This window comes from Triticum dicoccoides, chromosome 5A (assembly GCF_002162155.2).
Source record: "Triticum dicoccoides isolate Atlit2015 ecotype Zavitan chromosome 5A, WEW_v2.0, whole genome shotgun sequence".
Lineage (NCBI taxonomy): Eukaryota > Viridiplantae > Streptophyta > Magnoliopsida > Poales > Poaceae > Triticum > Triticum dicoccoides.
Window position 1 is genome coordinate 570,504,241 of NC_041388.1, and position 7,451 is coordinate 570,511,691.

General features: G+C 48.4%; 1 long non-coding RNA gene across 1 annotated transcript; it reads left to right on the forward strand.

The window, feature by feature from the left end:
• Positions 1 to 187: 187 nt before the first annotated feature.
• LOC119302917 lies at positions 188 to 2,206 on the forward strand. The gene is made up of 3 exons (XR_005147788.1): positions 188 to 394; positions 482 to 705; positions 1,507 to 2,206. It is a non-coding gene; the product is annotated as an uncharacterized LOC119302917 (long non-coding RNA).
• The last annotated feature ends 5,245 nt before the right edge of the window (positions 2,207 to 7,451 follow it).

Below are 7,451 nucleotides of genomic sequence, written 5' to 3' on the forward strand. Positions count from 1 at the left end.
ATCTGTGGAAAGCCGGGGGTTGGACGGGTGCTGCTGCGCGAGCTTAATTTAAAGAAATGAAGAAAAAAAGAAGGTAAATGCCACGTCGATGCATCTGGAGAGAGCTACAAGCCTCCGGATGAATCCAGGCCGAGTAAGGAAGAGAAAGCTAGCCTCTTCCTACCTACCGCACCAATGGGAGCGCTGGATGGGGGGCCTTTAATGGGCTCATTTGTTTGGATGCCCCCATCGGTTAGATATTTTCTAGGCCACAAAAAAAAGGTTGGTCGCAAAATTAGAGAAGGTTGAGGCGGGCGTCTGGCATGGAGGCGGAGGCAAAGGCGACCTGGGCGGCGGCGCCTGGCTCGGGAGCGGCGACTGCCGACGGGGGCTTCCCTGTAGATCCGGTGTGCAGGTGAGACAACCTCCCCCTGCCCTCCACTCTGCAAAACACCGTTGCGTCCCGCCCATCCCTAATTGCATCTCTGTTCGTCATGTGCAGCGAAGGTTGCCAATCTTCCCAGGCGTGGCGGTCTCGGCGGGTTCGGTCCAAGATGAAGTCAGCGATGGTGCTGGCTGGAGGAGACGTTGGGTTGTTGCCTCTTCTGTGGCTGCCCATGACAGCTGTGCCGCCGGCGCTGCCGAATGCAGTGGAGAGAGCGCCCCAGCGGAGTCGGGAGAGTCAGCTGTGAAACCTGATCCGAAATCTGTAGGCTGGATAAGAAGGTACGTTGAAAAATCCTACTGAAATAATTGTGTGGCAATTTGAGAATCTAATTTGTGTTCGCCAAGGTGAATATTATCTGTCGCTTGCAACAATAATGTACAGTAGTTCAGAAGTCTAGCATGATCTTCCTGCAGAATTAGACTAGTAGTGAAGAATTTAGTAGGCACCTGACCGAGGTCTCTGCAAACAAGAATGTGTTAGGCCAAGTTTTGTGGTTTGACTTGATTACGGTTATCGACTGCAAGGAGAGAAAAAAATAAGTACTCCTGCTTGATATGTGTACTGGAGGTGCAGAACCTCACTGATTAGCCACTAATGTGGGTGGTAAAAAGCATTGACCCAGGACCTGAAAACTAAGACATATTCATATGGAAAACTAGCCACAAAATAAAGTTGAGATGCAGAGCTTTTCTGTTTGATAGCTGATGATGAATGTAAAAGTGTTGACAGTGTGTCAGAAAAAAGATTAGTTAGCAGATTTGTAGGAACTGAAGTTCCATAGGGTGAATAAGATAGCAGATTTATAAGAACTGATGATACGTACGTTAGAACTGTCGATACGTAAAAAATTGTATTTATTTTGACAGCAGCTTGTTGATTTTTACAATATGTATTCGTGGGAACATGGCTTCGGCATTAGATACGGGAAAACCAGGCTAAATCCTGATAAGAGGAAGACCATGCAGGAGATTGTGTGCGGATGCTCGGTTTGAATGAATGTTCCAAAATTCGCAATAGCCCTGGGAGTTTTTTTTTTTTTTTTGGTAGATTACTGACAAAGACAAATGTTTGCCTTGCAGGGGAAACCCCTTCGAGAAAATACAAGACCGTGTAGGTGCAAGTGCCCTGCAATGATTAGGCTGTTGAGGACATCGGACAACGGGTGGTACATCACAGAGCATCCTGTCAAGCATAATCATGTCATGACGCCAAATTGTGGTGAAATGTTGCACTGGCGTCACACAAGCATATTGACGTGTACACGAGAGACCTTGTTCGTAACCTAAGGAAGAACAACATCAACCTGAGCAAGGTGTACAACATAATTGGAGGGTTCTTTGGGACAGTGGAGAATGTGCCTTTTACGAAAAGATCTCTTCGGAGCCTGTGTGGGCAAATTAGCAGGGACGAGGCAGAGGACGACGTGAGGAATACAAGTTTTCGATGAACTAGGTGCAAAGGACCCGGCTAAATGGCCCAACTCCGCGATGGACGGCCCTCTTAAACACCGTAACGGGAGTGTTAGACAACGTTACATCACGATCCAGGAGAAGGTGTTCAGCTGGCACTAGGGATAGAGATAGATCTTGGTTGTTAGTTTAAACATATTACAATTGTAACCATCTTTATCTCCTTCCTCCTTCTCCAAGTAATCTCATCCGAGATTCCCTCTCTGTAACGATCTTCTGATCGCCCTCCTGTACCGATCGTTGGGGTCGCGTCCCCCTCTCCATATAACGTGAACCACGTCCCTCGAGAGAGGTAAGACGTTTTCCGCTATCGCACATGGTAGTCAGAGCCTTCCTTTTCCCATCTGAAGCTTCTGTCGAATCCATCTAAGCCTAGCCATGTCTTCCTCCTCCGCCTCCGGTGCCTTCTCCTCAAACCTCAATAGTCAGGTCACGGAGAAGCTGTCCCGCACGAACTACGTGCTATGGCGAACGCAGATCACCCCCCAACTGCGTGGCGCCGGCGTCTACGGCTACGTCGACGGCACCACACCGGAGCCAGCGAAGCTCCTCATCACCACCAAAGAAGGCAAGGAGACTTCATCACCCAACCCTCTCCACCCTCTCTGGGTCCGGGAGGACCAGCAGGTCCTTGGCTTCCTGCTGGCCAACCTCACAAAGGAGGTTCTGGTGACGGTGACCACGGTCACCACGGCGAGCGCGCTCTGGACGACGCTCGCTGCCATGTTCTCGTCGCACTCGGCGAGCCGCATCAACAACATCCGCACCTCCCTCATCAACGCGCAGAAGGGTAATCTCTCGGTTGCCTCTTACTTTGCTGCCATGCGAGGTTTTGCAGATGAACTAGCCGCGGCGGGCAAGGCCATCCAGGATGACGAACTAGTCTCCTACATCATCCACGGGCTAGACGCCGATTACCAGCCTCTGGTGTCTGCTCTCGACGCTCGTGTGACCCCCGTCACACTCGACGAACTCTACGCCATGCTCTCCAACTTCGACCAGCGCGTGGCCCATTACCACGGGTCCGGCGGCGGCGGTTTCAAATCTTCCGCCAACATGGCGTCGCGTGGGCGGGGTGGCGGCTCCCGTTCACGTGGCCCTCCTCGCAACAAAGGACGGTCTGGTGGTAGCGGCAGCAGTGACCGCGGCTCTTCTCCTCAGCGCGCGGGCGGCAGAGGCCGCGGCCGTCGCGGTCGTGGCAACGGCAACAGAACGCGCCCCGACACTTCCCGGTGCCAAATCTGCGGGAAACCTGGGCACACAGCAAAGGATTGCTGGTACAGGTATGATGAGGATGATGATGATTCCCAGGACGATGACAAGGTTGCTGCGGCGGCTGATGGGTCCTACGGCGTCGACACAAATTGGTACGTCGACAGTGGGGCCACGAACCACATCACCAATGAACTCGAGAAGGTGACCATGCACGAAAAATACCGCGGCAAGGATCAAATCCACACTGCTAGCGGAGAAGGTATGAGTATATGTCATGTTGGTCACTCAATATTTCGTACCCCTAGACGTAAACTACATCTTAGAAAAATTTTGCATGTCCCTAGTGCACATAAAAATCTTCTGTCTGCTCATCGAATTGCCATCGATAATCATGTTTTTCTCGAGTTTCACCCTTATTTCTTTTTGATCAAGGATCAGGCAACGAGGGAAATACTCTATCGAGGTAGATGTGTTCGAGGGCTCTATCCGTTGATTGCAGAGTTTAGAAGATTCAATAAACAAGCTTGTGGTGCTATCAAGCTTACGTCCACACGATGGCACGATCGTTTAGGACATGCCTCCTTTCCTTTAGTTGACAAGTTGCTTAGGAAAAATAAGCTCCCGTTTGTTGGTGAGCGTCATGTTGAAACAATTTGTGATTCATGTCAACGAGCAAAAAGTCATCAATTACCATACCCTGTTTCTACTAGTGTTTCTACCAAACCTCTCCAACTTATTTTTTCTGATGTTTGGGGTCCAGCCCCACACTCTGTTGGTAGACATACGTATTATGTTAGTTTTATTGATGACTACAGTAAATTCTCTTGGATCTATCTTCTCAAACGAAGATCAGATGTGTTTCAAGTTTTCCAAAACTTCCAAGCTCTTGTTGAACGCAAGTTTGATAGCAAAATAATTGCTGTCCAATCAGACTGGGGAGGGGAGTACGAAAAGTTGAACTCCTTCTTCCAAAATCTTGGTATCTCTCACCACGTATCATGTCCACACGCTCACCAACAAAACGGCTCAGCTGAACGCAAGCATAGACACATCATAGAGGTCGGCCTTGCTCTTTTGGCAGGAGCCTCCATGCCTCTCAAATTTTGGGATGAAGCATTCCTCACTGCCGTCCACATTATCAACATGCTACCCAGTCGTGTCATTCATAATGAAACTCCGGTAGAACGCCTCCTTCACACAAAACCAGACTACAAGTCTCTTCGCGTGTTTGGGTGTGCATGTTGGCCAAATCTCCGTCCCTACAACAATCGCAAACTCATGTTTCGATCAAAACAGTGCGTCTTCCTAGGATATAGCGCCCAGCATAAAGGTGTCAAATGTCTATATGTCTCCACTGGTCGCGTTTACATCTCATGTGACGTCGTCTTTGATGAAACCAAATTCCCATTTGCTGACCTTCACCCCAATGATGGCGCTCTTCTTCGCAAAGAAATCCTCCTTTTACCTTCCCATCTCACTAGTTTTGATCAAGGGGGGAAAAATATTGATGATCAATTAGTGACTAACTCATCTAATGATCTACATGAGCTTTGTGTTGATGATACAGGAGAAATTCGTGAAGAAATTGCTGCTGAAAAAAATTCAGATGGACCATATCTTATGTGTCCCACCAGAGGAGACAGATTCTCCTCGGGATCCGCCCAGGAGCAGCGAATCAGATCAGCTCCGGGATCGGAGCCCAACGCAGGCACAGGCGAGCATGCGGTCTCCCCTGATTCCCGCAGTGCCGGTCCCATCAACGACACGCGGGCCTCGTCCGCTGGCTGCGCCGGCTTCCCTGCTCCGCGCCAATCGATGTCCTCCACTTGGCCAGCTCCAGATGGCCCAGGCGCTGCGCGCTACTCCATCCAACCGGTGACGTACAAGAGGCGCACAGGTACGTGGTCAAGCGAGGGCGCGGGGCCTGGCGCGGGTCCGACCGCCTCTGGCGCGGCCCCTGGTGCGGAAAACCGCGCGGATCCAGGCGCAGATCCGACCGGCGTAGAAACTCAAGTGGATATGTGAGCTGCGGGATCTTCTGTGGCTGCTTCAGGTGTTCCGCCTCGTATTTCAACCACAGAAAATCCAACGCTGCTGGGTGGCGCTGCTGCTACTGCTGCCGAATCCTCATTGGGTTCTGGTCCAGCCAATGATTTGGGGACTATAGGTTCCTCTGTGGCAGCAGATATGAGTGCTCAGCAGCCACGTCGCACACGTCTTCAACAAGGAAAAATTCAACCTATCAACTACAAGCATATGTCCAAGTATGGTATGGTCTGTTCCACAGGTGAACCAGATGAACCTAACACCCTTGAAGCAGCGTTGTGCGATGATAGGTGGAAGAAAGCCATGAATGAAGAGTATATGGCATTGAAGAAAAACAAAACATGGCATTTGGTTCCCCCACAGCAAGGTAAAAATTTAATTGATTGCAAGTGGGTTTTCAGGATTAAAAGAAAAGTTGATGGAACTATTGATCGTTATAAGGCTAGGCTAGTAGCAAAAGGTTTTAAACAGAGATATGGTATAGACTATGAGGACACATTTAGTCCGGTGGTAAAGGCTGCCACCATTCGTTTTGTCCTATCTATTGCTGTTTCCAGAGGATGGACTCTCAGACAGTTTGATGTTCAGAACGCGTTTCTCCATGGTGTTCTGGAAGAGGAAGTGTACATGAAACAACCTCCTGGGTTTGAGAGTAAGAATGCTCCTTCATATGTATGCAAGCTTGATAAGGCACTATATGGGTTGAAACAGGCTCCAAGGGCATGGTATGCTCGTCTCTGTCACAAAATGCAAGCACTTGGTTTTATTCCCTCTAAATCTGACACATCATTGTTCATCTACAACAAGTCCAACACATGCATATTTGTTCTCATATATGTTGATGATATTATTGTAACCAGCTCATCTGATGAAGCTATCAGAGGACTTCTTAAGGATCTAAGTGCAGAATTTGCTCTAAAAGACCTTGGTGACTTGCACTATTTTCTTGGGATTGAGGTGAAGAGGCACAAAGATGGACTTCTGCTGTCTCAAGAAAAATATGCCACTGATTTGGTTAAGAAGGCTGGGTTACAGGGATGCAAGCCTTGCCTCACTCCATTGTCTAGTTCAGAAAAACTATCTCTTGCAGAAGGTGAGCTTTTGAGTCAAGAGGACAGCACGAAATACAGGAGTTTGGTAGGAGCTCTTCAGTACCTTACACTTACCAGACAGGATCTGTCTTTTGCTGTTAACAAAGTCTGTCAGTTTCTTCATGCACCTACCAATGTTCATTTGACAGCTGCAAAACGTATAGTTCGGTATGTGAGGCATACTTTGAACTTGGGACTGAACTATAGCAAATCACCTTTTACTCTTGTCAGTGCATTCTCTGACTCGGATTGGGCAGGCTGTCTTGATGACAGACGCTCCACTGGTGGCTTTGCAGTGTTTTTTGGACCAAATTTGATATCATGGTGTGCACGTAAACATGCCACCGTGTCCAGGTCTAGTACAGAGGCAGAGTACAAGGCATTGGCTAACGCTACAGCTGAAATAATATGGGTTCAGTCTATGTTAAAGGAACTTGGTGTACAAAGTAAGCAAGCTCCCTGCTTATGGTGTGACAATCTTGGTGCTACATATCTCTCTGCAAATCCGGTGTTTCATGCCAGGACAAAGCACATAGAGATTGATTTTCACTTTGTCAGAGAAAGAGTTGCTCAGAAACAACTTGACATTCGCTTTGTGCATTCCAGAGATCAACTTGCAGATGGATTCACAAAGCCCTCGCCTACAAGAAGCTTTGAAGATTTCAAGCATAATCTCAACTTGATGAAGTTGTGATTAAGGGAGGGTGTTAGACAACGTTACATCACGATCCAGGAGAAGGTGTTCGGCTGGCACTAGGGATAGAGATAGATCTTGGTTGTTAGTTTAAACATATTACAATTGTAGCCATCTTTATCTCCTTCCTCCTTCTCCAAGTAATCTCATCCGAGATTCCCTCTCTGTAACGATCTTCTGATCGCCCTCCTATACCGATCGTTGGGGTCGCGTCCCCCTCTCCATATAACGTGAACCACGTCCCTCGAGAGAGGTAAGACGTTTTCCGCTATCGCACAGGGAGGACCGTACTGAACCTTGCCCCCCGGGCCTCATCAATGACTACAGACAACACACTCATGCACTGTTCAAAAAAGCCTGCACTAATTGAATACATGGGCCAATACATTCATGAGCTCGAATCTCCAGGAGGACCAACCGCTGGGATAATAGTACCATATGCCAGTACAACCCATATGTAATTTTCGTATTTGTTGACATATAAACAAACTATTGAGACGATAACGTTC